Source organism: Malurus melanocephalus, unplaced genomic scaffold (assembly GCF_030028575.1).
Source record: "Malurus melanocephalus ecotype Western Australia unplaced genomic scaffold, MMel_1.1 scaffold_205, whole genome shotgun sequence".
Lineage (NCBI taxonomy): Eukaryota > Metazoa > Chordata > Aves > Passeriformes > Maluridae > Malurus > Malurus melanocephalus.
The window spans coordinates 264,289-277,219 of record NW_026623437.1 but is presented as its reverse complement, the minus strand read 5'-3'; positions in this window follow the sequence as shown (position 1 = coordinate 277,219).

The following is a 12,931-nucleotide window of genomic DNA, read 5'->3' as shown; positions in this document are numbered from 1 at the left end:
CTGTGGCCACTGGCATCRCTCAGCACTAGAGCAACTCCAGCTTTGGGCTTGATTTCCATTTTTATTACTGCTGCACCTAAAAAAAATGAGGAAGTTAGTTATATCTGTGTTCACATTCGCATTCCCATTGTTACCACTACCCGACACGCCACATTTTGCTGTTGCAGCACCAAAGTGAAATTGCATTTCTTAGTAGGGAAACTCAGCTCCACRGAGTCTGGAAGGGGCTCTGCAGAGATGTAATAACTGCTTGTTCACCTGTCAGAGTGGAAAGSAAGTTTGGTTGTTGCTTTGAGCATAATTTTTGCTGCTTCTGTGCCACGTTAGACTTGGATTCAATATTAAATAAATCAGGATTCATGAAAAAAGCTGCTCCTTTTCATGGCATTAAATGGATTTTGGATACTGCATTGAACTGACAGAAATGGCACTGAAGGCGATGGTTGCAYAGACTGCAGACCTTTAGACTGCATTTGAAAAGGATTTAAATATATTCTAAAGCTGCCTTTCAAATACTTGTATATTTTCTTACTTCTTCCTGCCCCACTCTTCCTCTGCCCCCCAAAATAATGAATATTATTCCAAATATCCTAGGAAASTTTCAGCATAAATATATGTAAATTTTAAACCCATTTAAAGGGATATTGTTAAAGGTGTTTCTTTGAATAGCTTCCAACATCTTTGTTTACTTCTCTTGTACAGTTCTCAAAAGTGCGAAAATGATCCTCCTTGACCCACTGAAGTCTATTCCCATCTATCAAATATTGATTTTTGTGTCTTTCTGCTAGAACTTGAAATTAACAGAACTGTGCTGGCAATTAAAACACAGATGATTGTAACACTAACTTTACATGTGTAGATCGCTTCATATAAACAGAGAGAGATCTGTAGCTGTTCCATATAATTTACACAATTCATTGTATTTAATACAGTGAAATGTTCACTTAGTGAAAACTCAGCTCCTCTCTGCCTGGAGAGGGACAAGGCTCCTGCTGTGTGCAGAGGAGGAAATCCTTTCCTTGGCACAGAGAGCCCTGGCCCTGCATCACTCCCTCCCCTCTCCTGGCAGCACGGGAGGCTCTGCCCTGCCCAGCCACGGCATCTTCTGCTGGTTTCTAAGGCAACCATCGCCAGCACATCCATCTGGGCATTTTCAAAAGGCAAAAGGGGACCCAACCCACACCCAAACCCCTCCTGCTCGTCCAGCTCTGGGTGACAGTCRTGTAACAGTGCAGACACATTTCTGTCAGCTGAGCATCCTCAGCAGATCGCTGCACGTGTGAGAAGCAGTGTCCTGAGGATGCTCAGGGCTGGAGGTGGGAGTAAATCACTGCAAACAGGCATTATCTGATAAAAAAAGAACCAAAATGAAGTTCTCAGGCAGGTGGACAGACAGATTGTTGCCATGCACTGAATCACTCCTGTCATGTCTGTGTGAACAGAGAGCAGCACCCTCACTGGGAGAAATCCATGAGGGGATGGGGCTCCAGAGCTGAATTTTGTGATTTGACTCGACTTTTTACATGAGTCTGCAGATCTGGGTGCTCACAGCCTCCGTGGGTGTGCATGTTGTGCGTGACTTACACATCAAGAGTCGTAGGAGACGATGAACTGTGTGAGATTGTGAAATTTGAAATCAGGAGGTCGAAACTTTGAAGAGTCGTGCCTAAACAACTATTCTYGCACTTGGAGAGCACACAGTTTTTACTGAATTTGAGCTGCAGAGGTTTTGTTCCCTGGATCAGCACTGGAAACCTTATGTTAGAGCAGCAAATAATTTCTTGTTCTTTTATCCAGGGTGCAGCACAGGTGTGAACCACAAAGAAATGCAGCTGGCGCTGCTTTGCAGGATTCCTGATGAAGGTTTTTGGTGTGAGTCAGGTTGTGAGTGATGTTCACTCTGCCTTGGCAGCTGACTGCAGTGAGAAGCATTTATGTTTTGTTAATAAAAGCTTCAATGACCCAATGGCCCCGTTAAAATTAAAAAGAATTTGTTTCAACAAAACAATATCTTTATTTAAAATAGGTGAGCTAAGGTGACCTCTGTCCTGATATTTTGCTTCATTCCTTTAGGAAGAAAGTACTTGACTGCTGGAGGTGAGCACACATGAAACTTCCCATGACTCTTAGAACAGCGTATTTTGAGGGAATGAAAAAAGGAACGAAAAARCTCTGTAGGGWGTGAGTGGTCTGTTGATTTCTTAARCAAGCAGAGAGTTTCTTGGGTGGCTGYAAGCAAGAAGCTYTKCCCCTTTTCACAGCTGGATGTTTTGTGTCCCGAGGATGCTGGCAGGGCTAGGGCTGTGGCACTGGGGAAGGTCACTGGCTCCTCACCCAGATCAATTGTCCTGCTGTACCTTAAATAAAGGTTAGAGTTTTCTACCATATGAAGTGGGTATTGATTTCCTGAAGGCTACTGGGAATTGTGCTGTGGCTACACTTTCTTTTACTGAGACAGTRTCACATTTTTCCCGGTTTATTGTTTTCAAGGGCCGCGATGTCTCTTTACTCGAGCTCTCTCTGCAGTCTTTAGTTGTTAAGTGGTTGGCTTTCTGGTTTTGTGAGGGATTGAAATGAGAGTATGATTTTAATGTTCCCTGTTATACCACCCACCAGTTCTGTGTCTATAAAATTTCATTAACTTTAATGACACGATAAAAAAACTCTTAAGCGCAATAACGCAGTGATGATAGAAAGGGAGTAACTCAAAGCAACTCGGAGCACTCCTGTTGTTCATGCACTCATTATGAGATCACGTCTTCAGTAATTCAGAAAGCAAGTTTGCCAGATTGGTTTGATTCATTTTGGTACCTCACAGCCCAGTGTCACAGCAGTGTGTGAGTAAACCTCCCTGTGCAGGGGTAAATTTGGATATTTTGCTGTGGTGCCGTGGCTCACCCTCCTGACTCCCAGCAGTGATGCTTGTGATTCAAAACTTCCACTGAACGGGGCACAACTGCTGACTTCTATTCCAAAACCTGGTTTATCCAGCAGTCCAAGGCAACTACAAAATTATTGCATGCTCTCAATTCCTCTTGCAGGGAAGATTTTGTGATTTTGGAAATTTAACACTTTATACAGCCTTGCCTTGAAATTGCCTGGCCCTGCCACAAAACCATCCCAGCTGTCCTTTCACTGTGACCCTTCTGTAAAGAAGATGATGATTTGTAATTTATTTTTTGCATTAGAATTACTCACTCACTGGGAGTGGGGAGTACAATTTTGAAGGCTGATTTAATTTGTTTTCTTGTTTCCAGGACAGATATAATCCTATATTTACAAAGTAATTACATAGTCCTTCATGTATAATACTTAGTCCGTGGAAGTTATTCATCATATAATTAAATGAATGGTTACCCTTTAAAATTTATTGCAACAGGTAAAGAGTCTTCCAAATTTGTGCAGTCCTAAATACAGCTTTACCTCAACTGCAGGTGCTGGTTAAAGTGACCAGTAGTTGTCCTACATTATAATTATGTATTCTTTCCATTGCTTTTCTGTGAAATAAATTCAGGAGCATGAGTATTTAACCTAACTTGGGTTTTTTTTTCTATTCACTGGTGTGCTGAGGAGGGTTATATCTGAAAATGAGGATTAGAAAATAATAATTTTACAACCACCTGAAGTGCCCATGTCACTCATGTCTGTCCYGTAATGCCCAAAGCCTTTGCCAACTGTTTAGAGCATTCAAAATAATGATAACGATTTTTCATTCATTTAGGAAAAGAGAGGGAGAAAATAGAGAAAAGAAACTGAAGTGACCTTTTGTGGTAAGCAGAAATGTGCCAATATTGAAACACAATTATCTGAAGTGCCTGTGGGTACCAGCTTCCTGTTGATAACCCGTGGTGCTAATTACCTGCAAGAATTCAGGGCAGGTATTTGTGACTTGAATTAATTGGCTCTCAGGAAAKGCAGCTACAGAGAGAAAGAGATACAGAACAGTGAGATGGGAAAGGYGCCTGTGACACCGTGGGGCCTTTCAGCTCTGGTTCCAGCCTTCTCCTCTCCGTGTGTGGCTGTGCCCCAGCCGGTCTGTGAGATGTGTTTGATCACACCCCTTCGCCCTTCCCGGAGATTAGAAATGGGATTTGGTAGCTTTTCCACATCTCTGTGCCTCTAAAGCCTTGGAAACCTGTGGGGCAGAAGCAAGCCGGCCAGTTAATCAAAAAACAATGTACTGAAAAGGTCAAAACAGTAGAGCAGACTCAATATATTTTTTCTAGATTGGGAAGCATTAATATTCTGTGTCTTTATAGACCGCAGTGGAATGTCAAGGACTGCAACATCAGAGCAGAAAATAGAAAAAAGGCAATAGATTCCCTTGACAAAGATTTTAATTAGAGTGAGTAATGGCACAAAATTAACTAGTGGGTTTTTAGCATGTCTCATTTTGGAAGATACATGGAGTTCTGTGAAGTGGCTCGGAGGATATTTCGTTTTGCAAAAACCTGAACGATTTGCACCGTGAATAAAGTCAGCAACTTTTAGATAAAAATGTACTGAAATGCCCACTGATGGCAGTGAGGGCAGGATAGCATCACTTCTGGGGTATGAGGTGCCCATGGCAATTCTCTGCCTAAGCCCTCCTGCTCATCTTCCATAGCTGAGTTAATTTGCACATATCCTGGTGGAGAAGTAAATTGGTGTTACATTTTAAAAGGGATTAGGTGAGATCAGGTTTTTCAAAGAGCTTGGTGCCCACCAGGGTGTTAAAAAGCCAGCAAACTTTTGTGAGGGCTGGAGTCCTGCTGCCTKGAGCATCTGGCCATGGAGAGCCCCAGAAGATGATGCATAATCCAGGGAGTTTTTTGCAAAATTAATCTCCACTGCCACGCTGAAAAAGCAGCTTGGTTGCATTCACAAAGCTGCTGAGCCACTGAAGATGTGCTTTAAGCTTCAGAAATGCTCTGGTGCCCCCAGCTCAGCCCCTGTGAGGGCAGCTGATATCCATACACAGCGACAGCAGAGTGAGGGCACCAAATTAGGAATGCCTGTCTGCTCTGTTAATGCAACCTGAGCATCTCCTGAGTGAAAGTCCCATGGTCATCCAGCCCCCAAAGCCAGGGCTGGGCTCAGGGTGYGCTCACACAGTTCTTCTGGCCCATGATCCTTCTCTAAAGGTGTATTTTGGCTCCTGCTGCCCCCTGAATCCCCTGTCCCCTCTCTTGACGAGCAGCACTCRRGCAGGCATTGACCTTTTCTTCTGCYCTGGTGACAAATGCTCCTCGCAGACATGCCAAAATGTGKTCTTTCTACTCCCTCTCTGCTTTTCAGGGTGTCTTTTTATTGATTAGTCCAGGCAGGTAAATCTGAGCCTAAAGTAATTACCTTCCCTTTGTTTCTAAGGTCCCTGGGCCCGATATATTTTAATGACTTTCCTCCCCTTTAACGGATATCAAATTGCTCCTCATGACATCCATCATTTCYCCTCAGTGACCCTGTTGGCTGCTTACAGCTGGTTCAGACGATTCTGGGCAAACAGGCCTTTTTAAGATAATTAACATTCAGAAAGGTCAGTTATCCTTGCAGGCCTGCATGCTGATGYTCAGCTGTGAGTGAGAGAGTTTAGCCACCTTTATTATAAACACCCAATTGAAAACCCCAAGCACAGCCAAATCCATTTGTAATAATCCCACACAGGTCTGGCTTTCACCTCGCAGCATATGAATATTGAGCTTTTAATTTTTTCCAATTCCTTCTACGAGCAAAGGGCTCAGCTATATCAATTCCTGTCAAATTTTTACAAATATCAGCTTTTCCCACTGCCTCCTGCCTGCCTACCTCAACACTCACATCCTCAGAGAAATATTTGCACTTCTTCATCCCCCAACAGCATTGATGGATGAACTTAGAGCCCTAAGAATACATTCCCTTGCTCATCTTGGCCTCTTTGCTTTTTTCTCCAGGAAAAACAATTTGGACCTGCACTTATATATATATATATATATAAAAACATATATATATAAATATATATATATATAAAATATATATTTTTATATATATTTATATATATATTTATATATATTATATATAATATATATTTTATATGGTTTTATATATTTATACTTAGATATTTAGATATTTAGATATTAATATAATTTAATACATTTATATATTTACAATTTTAAAATATGTTTATATTTATATACATACATGTGCATATAAATCTACAGGCATGAGAAGAAGCACTAGTCCAGTAAGAGGTGTGAGATGATGGGCACTTCCCAGAGCTGGAGCCATGGCAAGGGGAGCTCTGTGTKCTCCTGTGATACAGAATGGCCACCAGAACAAATTTAAGGAATTTCAAGGCCTGGAGAAGGTGATGAGCTGGCAGGGTGGTTGTGCAGATACTGTCTGTTCTGGATGGAGGAAATGGCTTGGCCTTTTTGTTTCTAMATGAGATTGAGACAGATAAAGATTTAACTCAAATTGCTAAGGTGAAAGAGTCCCAAGGCTGACTGTGTGGACAAAGCAGCTTTCCCAAGGAAWAACTGCTCAAACAATTATACATCTGACCCAAATAAAAGTGCCCATTAGGAGCTGCAGATGGAAGCWCTTCCTGAAAACACATCCTCCTGCAAACCAAAGCTGATCTGGGATTTTTCATTCTTGAGAAAGCTGTGTTTGAAAACAAATGGGTTTTTTGCTCTTGCTGCAAGGATAGCTCATTAACACTGAGCTTCTGTGCTTTATTATTCCAGCATTACACGTTTATCTGCCAGCTACTCGTCAAGTCAGGCTGCTCTGTGGACAGGGAAAATGAGGGGAAAATGTAATTGTTAGCAATGGGGACGAGCTCTGGCCAGAGCTTCAGTGCCAGCACTGCTCCATCTCAGATTTTCTTACTTCTCAGCCTGTGCTTCCCTTTGCACAGAACTTTTTAGCTGTCGTGATTTTCACCCAGGGTTTGCAGGCAGCTGTGGTGGCCTCAGCAAAGGCACATTAGGAATGAGCACACGTGGTGGAGGAGGTGGCTACACTAGCCCAGGCAGGTTGGTGATGGCCAAATGGCCATTATCGTGACGGCCAATATCTGAGTTTCTGCTGGASGGTTAATGTGCAGGCTTGCAGAGGTACTAATGATAAAATGAAGAATTAAAAGGCTTTTTACCAAAACACGGCTTTTATCTCATCTATCATGTCTGAGAAAACCCGGCCCTGGCCCCACCATGGCCCTGACACCCACCATGGGTGTCCAGCATGGCTTTGGGAGCATTTCTCATGGTTTGTAAAGAAGTTTTGCCTCTGCTGGAGCTGTGTGTCCTGTTGGGTCACGGGAGGGCTCAGGGGGKTTGATTTTGGGGCATTCAGAGTGTYCCAGCTGTTGTGAGCACTGCAGTGGGGCATGGTCACCTGAGCAGGAGATGTGGAATTTACTCTATTGCTCAGCCTGAACAGCCCCATSAGAACACGAGATCTCAGTTTATGGAGTCTGTCTGTATTTAAACCRCAGCCACAGGTAATCAGTCAAAGCTGCTCAAACTGTACTGGGGACTTTGGGAAAGTCACTGCCAGCAYAGCCTGGGCACTGCTGGACAATGTTAGAGCAGGAGAAGTGTCAGCTCTCCTCTCCCATCCCTGCTGATGGTTATTTGTGTCTCCTGAACCCTCCCTCCCACTGATGGCCACTCAATGATCTTGGCACCGCTCCGAAATGAGTTACAGGTCAGGAGTACAACTGCAACAATTAGTAAGTTTGCCTTTTGCGCCAGCTATTACAGCATATTTCCCCAGCTCCTCCCCAAATAGTCTGCTTATTGAATTGTTACTTTTTTTTGACACTAACAGATGGTTCCTAGTGGCTGGCATCTGCAATATTTGGGAACAGATTGATGAAATTGATAATGACCGGTTTCTGCAACAGATGGCTTATAGACAGATTTCGGTGTAAACTGACAATGTTACATCTAAAGAGAAGTTTCCAATGAACCCACACATTACAGCTATGATTACAACATTATTTAGACCCTGAAAAATGAATCTGAGCTTAGCATGAGCACTATGTAGTGTCTAAGACAAAGGTTAAGAAAGATTGATTAGATAATTAGCATTGCTTTATTAGCCTTTCACCACATCTGCACAATGTTTTTACATAAACATTCCCAGCCTGAAATTACAATGATGATGTTTTAATATTTATTATGTAGATAGGCGAGAACTCAATTTACTTTATAAAATAGAGTTGCCTCAGATTTGCAAACCCCATCTGACAGAAAATGATGCRCAGCAAAGCGCTGAACTGGCAGGAGCAAGCCCCAGGTCTGGTGGGGTGGGATCACAGTGGCTGCAGAGGTGGCTTTTCAAGGCTGCTCCTGCTTGTGAGCAGAGAACTCTGTGTCTGGACAGCTCTGGAGGATGGCTGTACCTGCAGAATTGCATTTTTGGGTTGGTGCTCTGCAGGAACCTGCAGGCTTCTCCACAGAACACAGCTGTGATGTTTGTCCTCAAAGTTTTGTTTTGTTCTCCCCAAAATTGCTGAGGCCTTTGAAACCCTCCCTGGGTGATGCTGCCAATCGTTCAACAATCCCTGGCACATCCCAGCCAGCCCTTCCCAGCTCCTGGAGATGCTCTACAGCGAGAGGCCACCTCTGTGGCTGTTCCTCAGAGCTGGAGCTCTTTGGGGTCATGCTCTGTCCCTGGTGGAGCCCAGGGCACGGGGCCAGCGTGGTGTGACCTTTGAGCTGGCCCAGCATCTCTGGATGAAGGCTGCAGCAGCTGCAGGCTCATCCACCCATCAGGGACCCCGGGGAATGAGGGACATTAAACAAGAGTTTAATGTGAGGGTTTGGCCTTGCTTGGCACTGCTTTCTCCTGCCTCGACCAAGGACTCTTGGCACTGTGAAAGGAATTAATCACAGCTTGCCTGGACATCTTAATTTATGCCCCAGCTCTTGGGGGTGAGCAATGGTGGAGCTGTGAGGGCAGTGAAGGGGTTTGGGGTGTGCCCCCCTGATCATTCACCTGCCAGGACCTTCCTGCAGGGGCTGCTCTGGGGACACAGCACAGGGACAGCTCTCCAGAAGGTGTGGGTTGGCATCTTTACTGCTGAAGCTGTAGATTGCAACCCTGGGTTGTTTTTCCAGCAGTGAGAAAAGTGAGATACCAAGAGGAACCACCACCAACTGTTGGTACAATTGGCATCGTGGCACAGTTTTGTTTGTTCCCAACAGTGGCACCCTTCTTGTAGCCAAAGGTGAAATAATTTAACTAAAATGAGTGCAAAACCAAAGAAAACTGGAGCAAAACCCCTCAGGGAATAGCAGTTCCACTGAAAATAGTTCTCAGGTTAACTTACAAAAACTTCAAAACTGGCTTGCATTAATTTAATCTGAAGCTGCAGGTTTTGTTGGTGYCTTACAATGCAGAAGTGCAGTCAGGTGAGATCTCTGGCCTGCAGAGCTGCATGTTTGTACTGTTTCTCTCAATAGCCTTTAAAAAAAAAGGTTATTTATTATTTTACTTCCTTYTAAAATTAAAAACTGGTTTGTTTTAAGCAGCTGCAGGAGTACAGGTGGCTCTGGATGGTGTCAGGGTCTCATAGGAGTAACAACTTCCATCACCTTCGCCTTTTTTTYTGAGTGGCAATTTCTCAGAGTTTTGTGAAATATTCCCAGCTCTGATACAGACTTTGTGATTGACATGCAGTTTTCATTGGGTTTGAGGAAATGTGACTGTTTGATATCGACCTGGAATTGCATTGGTAAACACAGAACTGAATTTGGCTGCAAATATTTGCATCTAGTATCAGATTRTGGGAAATGGTGTCCACAAAATGAAAGTGAAATATTAAAATTCTTGAAGCTCTTTAATCCTTTTTGTTTGTATTTTCTTTCTCTGATACGAGGCTCCTCAGATGTAGAAAAACAACACCCATGTGCAATACAAATGTATCCAAACACCGAGGTTAGTTTATTTACATAAACGCTGTTTTCCCTGCCTTCCTGAGATTATTTTCAGTGCAAATCACTGTTGCTTGAATGTGCAGTGCTTATAATGACTCAAAAGCTATTATGGCTTCTGCTCTGAGGGATGATCCACTTCTGTAGCAGTGCCCAGAGAAATGTTCTGCTTCCTAATTGTTGCTCAAGTCAGCTAATTTGCCTTTTTCCCCCGGTGTCAGGTGAAATGAGGCGTTCCCGCTTTGGTTTTTATTTATCTGGGTTATTGATCACTCTGGAGCAGGCAGAGGGAGGTTGTGGTGGTGGTGGGGGTGAGGGAAGGGACCTGCAGCCCTTTTTGGCACCTCTGCCCCGTCCTTGGGGACATYRGGGTGTCCCCTCAAAGCTGAGATGGATGGAAGACATTCCCATCCCTGTTTTTGGGGACAGTGCCCAGATGTCAGCCTTGGTTTGGTCCTGGAGGCACCTTCAGGTCTGGGTTCATCCTGAGAATGAGAAAATCCCGCCCTGGGGCTGTTTGGGTTCGTTGCTGTTATTTTGGGTTATTAACCTTTCTCAGGGGTTCTGTTCCACACCCTCAGGAAGAGGTGTCAGCACCCACCCACCCTGGCTGGGACACCTTCCTGGCACTCAAGGTAAATCTCTTCCCAGTCTAACATTTTTTGATCGAGATTTAAGGAAATCCTAATTAATCTCAGCTACCTCACATCTTGGTGTTTCCCAGTTTTTGACAGCRCAGCCATTCTGGTGGATATCCCACACAATCACATTATGAGGCAGTTTATTTATTCTCTAGTTTGAAGAAAGAAAGATAATTCAATACAAGGATAAACTGAAAAYCAACTAAGACACTGAGTGTATTTTTTTTTCACTTGTAAAACCAGAAGAAGAGTAGATTTTGGTTCATGAGCCAATGATTTAATGTTTTCTTTGCAGTACAGGATCAAACACTGACTAAGGTGCTCTTCCCRTGTTGGAAGCACCAGGTTATTCTTTCTGTCCTTATCAGATGGGACAGGCTGGSAAGCTCATGCCCAGAGGCAATGGGAAACTGGGGTTGATTTTCAGGAAGAATGAGAAAACTTCTGTCAGTAATCACCTCCTGCTGTGGAAATAAAGCCAAGCAGAAAAAAAAGGTTTGCCTGAGGCATCAGTGATGGTTGTAATGGTTTGGCACAGCTGGGCTTTTGAAAGAAAATATATAGAGCAAAAAAAGGCTCATTTCAGGAAAATGTCACAAATGAGATGTTGGCTGAACACTGTGGTTTATGGCCAGAGTTTCTGGGCACTTGTTGGGTTGTGGGGTGGCCCCRGATGAACAGAAAATGGCACAAAGGTACAACACTGAGAAATTTTGGTGAGGTTTTGGGTGGGTGCTGCCTCTCTCAAATCCGTGTTCACACAGTCTCCAGTACTAAAGGACATTTGAGCYGCAGTAAAATATCAACAAGAAAGAGCATAAAGCTTGACACACAAGAAATTTGGGTTTCAATAAAAAATGTTGAGGCATGCTGCTGTAATGAATATTGAATTGTATTCTGGATTCCAAACAGACACCTTAAAAAARGCCATATTAAAACTGCAGCCAGTTCCTATTACTTTTAGCAGATTTCATGGTCTGCTTTCAGGCTATTGCAATGAATAACAAAAATAAAATATTCATTCTATTTTCCCATTTGCTTTTTCTAACCTACCGTGTCCCCAGAGCACTGTGGAATTGAAGTGCATCTCTGATTGATAGCAGTGAGAGAGCAACTGTAAGTCAGTTTTAAATTGCTCTAAGTGCAAGATTTATAATTTAACAAAAAATACAGGTGAGGAGTGTTGTTTCTTGTTAGTGAAGGAATTTATGGTTTTAGTGTGTAAATGGCAGGTGGCAGTGAAACAGAGCAGGGCTCAACTGAAAGATCCCTTAGGTGTGGCTGAGGCCCCAGGGTGACCATGGTGAGGTTTGGGAAAGCCAYGTTCCAAGGAGGAACATGCAAAACCAAGGGTTTTAGGGACAAATCTCCTGGAAAAGCCACATTTGTGCAGTGTATTTCACTGCAACAGCTGCTCCAGCAACAGGTCAAGAGCAGGGGAGGAGGCAGCTTTCAGCTTTTCTGTGTTCATGAGCATTACACTGATTTCTTCCCACCTCTCTCCTGGTCAGGGTTGGTACCAAACATTTCCTGGTAGTTTTATTCCTGTAGAAAATGTGTTCAAATCCAGAGTCAAGAGGACCTAGGCAATAACAAATTATTCTGGTAATTCTGGTTTGTGTTTTCCAGACCCTGCTGGCACACAGCTTCTGAAGGGGCAGGAGAAAAAGGCCCCTTTCCCTCTCCAGTGCCTGTGACAAGCATAATCAATAAATGCTATTGGCTGCACTTCTGGTGCCTCAAAAAGGGATTTGCTTTAGATCCAGCAGGGCAATGGAACTTAATTAGCAATTGATTATTAAAGGAGTGCRCTGATGAATAACAGCAATTTTACATGTATAACTTAATCTAGATATAAAACATGATTACATGCCCTGATGTGTTTTTTAAAGTCCTTGCTGGAGCACAGTTTTCAGAGCTCTCCTTGCTGATGTTCTGGTCACTGTTTGCCCCTGAATGAGGGGTGACATCCTGGGAGGGTGGGAGGGACCCTGCAGGGGCAAATCCTGGCTGGGAGGGACAGCTGAACTCTGGGATGGCAGAGCTCTGGGATGGCAGAGCTCTGGGATGGCAGAGCTTTGGGATGGCAGAGCTCTGGGATGGCAGAGCCCTGGCACAGCAGAGCCCTGGGATGGCTTTTCCAGCACTGCCAGTGCACAGCGCTTCTTGGGAGTGCCCAAACTGGCTCATAAAATCTTTCAGGGCTGAAACAGCACAAATGCTGAGTTTGGGACGGACAAATCCATCTTAAGTCCTCTCCCCTCTCCCATGCAGGATGAAAACCCAGGTGAGCACCCCAGACCCAGCGCCCTGGTGCTCAGTGCCCACCCTCAGGTGGTTATATGGGCTCACCCCCTGCTTTTGCTGCTCTGCTCTTCATCCTTCTCT